Raw genomic sequence first — 3908 nt, forward strand, 5'->3', positions numbered from 1 at the left:
CATGTGTAAAATATATTCATCACAATCATGATAAATTTTCAATAGATCTCCAATCTTCCCAACTCTCTCCCCAATAACAGAGTGGGGTTAGGATTAGTTTCCAGTTCTTAAAGGTATGGTGATCAAATCTGCAACTACAACTTCAGTGGTACTATTTTCTATGCTACTGATTCAGATTTTATCTACAAGACTAGGTACAAATAAGTTCAAAGGGACAGTATATTATTTACAACTAATATTTTATAAAGGAATAGTCATGTATAAAAACACAATCAAGAGCATCAATTTGGTTTCAGAGGCAATTGTTACTTTAGTATCTACCACAAAGTCAAGCAATGGAATGCATTCCCTGATCTATTTATTACAACTATTCCCTGCTGCACTAATATAATTGAAGGCAATAAATGCCGTAGACATTTTTTAATATATTGGTGTTGGGGACAAGGTGACACTGACAAATTGGGTGTCATACTCAGTGAGATACTGTTTATCATTGTACTCACACTGGACATTTGATTTGAAGTAATTGCATCTAAGAACATATATCTAAGAACATATACGTTCTATATATTAGAACATATAAAGGGGTTTTGTTATTTTTCAAAAATAACCCTTCATTTTAACCAAAAGTCTCAATAAGGAAAATCAGATAAATTAAAACAAAGGGTTTCCATACTACTCTAATGACATGACGAATAAGATGAAGCCTGAGGCGCTCTTGAGGAAATTCTCTTTCTAGTTTGCAAAAGCTGTGGGAGACCATTAACATCATGAGGTCAGTTACAGGAAATATTGATCTCTAAAGTGTCATGGTCTTACACCTTACGGAGGCTCATGGATCTGACTTACAGCACATGCAGACCCAATTATAGGACAAGTCAGCTCCAAGTATTTCACACATTCATAAGCACAGGAGCTATTTTGTCCACCACTGGATAAAGCTTCTGGGTAGCTACTGAAATCAGGCAAATAGTATGGTAATCCAAGGTGAATGGTGAGGTTAAGGCCTCCACACCAAAAACAACTGGATACGGTGCAACCATGAACATAGGAAAAATCTCAGAATTTGAACAAGTAAACAAAAAACAGGACAAACTTAATTCAGGTAAGTGAAACTGCCAGACTGCCAAAAGAAGTTCTTCAAAGGAGACTTCCATGGAACTCATTTGCCCAGCAGGAGTAAATAAATCTCAACGGATATATTTTTATCCAAGCCACAGGTGAGAGCCTGATTAACTGGGAAACAACACAGTTACATGACATTACATTCTTCATGATCACCATTCAAACTTCAGTATCTGCGTAGAGAAGTACAGAGAGTTACACTGAAATTGTGTGTGCTAAGGAACGCCACTAACTTACTCCCAGGAAAATTATTAACTTTTATAAGTAATTTTCATTTTTTCTCTCAAAGATAAAGTTCAACTTTCACTTTAACATTGGTTGGGAACATTTCCTTTGTTGCTTGGTTGTATATTTTGAGAAGGCAAATCCATTGGCATTCAAAGAGGCTTAAAACATAAACCAACATTAGAAGCAATGAAAACACATAGCTAAAAGTTTAACTTTAATCACAAATTCACAACTAGAGATTTCATTTGCACATCTTAGAAAGCTAAAAAGACGTGTTAAAATTTTTAACCAACCAGCAAAAATATGTGTCACACAGATTTTTAATGCTCATAATTTAGAATTTATCACATAAATATATTTATAAATATATCCTTTATTTGCAAAATTATTATCCTTAAAACATTTCTTTCCAATACATTTGAAATTTTCATGCATTTTAAGGAAAAAAACCCATCCTGTTTAAACATGTACTACTAAACTTTAACGTGTGGTTAAACCAGTGTCACCAAATTAAAAAAGAAAAAACATACTGCTGTGTTGGATATGCAGTCGTTACAACAAATAACGACAATACATGTCCTATTCCATCATCATGTACGTGCTCTTGTTTCATCTCTTAGTCATTATCAGAAACATTTGGAGGTAAGAAAACCAATGCATCATTGAAAATATGCCCGAATGCCCTAAGACATTATACCCCATACATCATCACATGCATCTGATTAGGAGTCAGTCCATTAAAAGTAACAGCCATATCTGAACAACATCCTTCTACTACTAGGTTGGGGTGATTAGTCATTGCCTCTTTAATAGAAAGCCCACCAGATTTGGTATTAAGTACATCTTTTCCTTTAGAATCTTCTGCATTTTCTGCAAACACTCCAGCATATTTCAGGCGTACTGCTAGCTGCTTATCTTCAGATATCTTCCAAATCATCCCTCCCTGGTCAGGACACTTTTCAGGACTACTGAGAAGGTGGTTAAGTCTTTTCATTGATTCCATACTTAAGACAATTCCTCCTTCCACACTCACATATTCAAGGTCTCCAGATGTTACAGTGTGGCCTAGATAGAAAGGTTGTGATGGATCCTTCTTTAACAAAAAGTACTTTAAGTTTTCAATAATAGCAAACATCGTGGGGCGTGCAATAAAGAACCAGTTGTATGGGTTTCTATATTTATCAAAGGCATATTTGTAAGCTTTTCTCATCATTAACCACATATCTTTTGTTTCCATGTTAATTGACTTAAACACTTTAACGTTTTCAGAACTGAAGAACTCTGCTTTGTCGCAGTGTTTGGTCCAAGTTTCCTTCACTGCAGTCCAAAGACTCACATCTTTGTGTTTTACAAGGAGATACAGTATACCCGAAAGCTCTTACTGAGCTCCATGCGTTCATCCTCTGAAATTTTCAAGATATCTTCTTTATTAGGAGCTTGTACGTGATAATGCTCATGGTGGTACATTCTACTTCTATAACCAATTCTAACGTGTCCTAGTATAGTGATGAAGGCACAGAAAATACTTCCAAGCATCACACTCTTCAAAACTGAACTGCTCTCAGAAAGCATTTTTCCCGTGTCTCCAACGGGAGAGCGCAGCCACGGACGGTTCTCCTCTCACGTTCGCTGCGCCACTCGGTTAGGCTCCCGGTCCGGCTGCTCTAGACGCCGGTGGTGTCCTCTCGTTGGTTTGGCTAAAGGTGGGGAGGCCCAGGAAGTCCATACATGGTTCTAAAGAAAAGTGTTTTAATCAGTTTTTTATCCTAAGTAAGTTTTATTTAATCAGTTCCATGGAGGAGACCATTTTATCCCCGTTAATTTCTCCCTCTTATAGTTTCCCTGAAAATACAGAATTACTCCCACAAGGACCCACTTCCAAGTGTGCTTGGAAGAAATCCCCCGCCTCCACCCCACAAGGAAAATATTTTTAAATTAATTGTTGCTCAGACAAATCTTTACCATCAAAACACTGCGTATTTTTAGGAAGGTGTTGGAACAAAATAGAAAATATGATCCTTTTCAAAGTCCCAATCCATAGCAATCTCTTTTCGGAAAGTCCATTGGCGGTTCCAAGTTTCTTATCTTACATATCACATAAAGGAGCTGAAGAAAGCCCATCAAGGAAAAAGGGAATGCCAGATGAGAGAATAAAATCCACAGAGCCCAAAAGTTCGCAGCAATAACAACACAATTAATATATTCTTGTTTATTTAATCACAGCCGTAGTAAAATTATAACTAGAGGCACCTCCTTGGCATTTGAAAGAGACGAACATAAGAAAGCACTTAACACTTTATACAGCCTTTAGTAGGTCTGCTGGATCTATCACTTCAGTGTGGAATACAGGATAACATTATTTTAAAAATGAAGGGAAAAAAGGTTTATATGAATTCCTTTGTAAAAACTCTATAATAAGTTAATAAAAGAAAACCAACATAACTGTTTATTTTGTAAAGTTTATGAACCCAGATAGAAACCATGCCTTCTGCCAACATATCTTTCATTGCCATGGTACAAGAGAGAGTGTATTCTCTAAATATTTGCTTAATGGG

At 36.3% G+C, this 3908-nt stretch overlaps 1 pseudogene; it reads right to left on the reverse strand.

Moving 5' to 3' along the window:
* Nucleotides 1-1822: 1822 nt before the first annotated feature.
* LOC103562023 (C1GALT1-specific chaperone 1-like) lies at nt 1823-3043 on the reverse strand (annotated as a pseudogene).
* Nucleotides 3044-3908: the final 865 nt, after the last annotated feature.

The sequence above is a fragment of the Equus przewalskii genome, chromosome 13 (assembly GCF_037783145.1).
Source record: "Equus przewalskii isolate Varuska chromosome 13, EquPr2, whole genome shotgun sequence".
Lineage (NCBI taxonomy): Eukaryota > Metazoa > Chordata > Mammalia > Perissodactyla > Equidae > Equus > Equus przewalskii.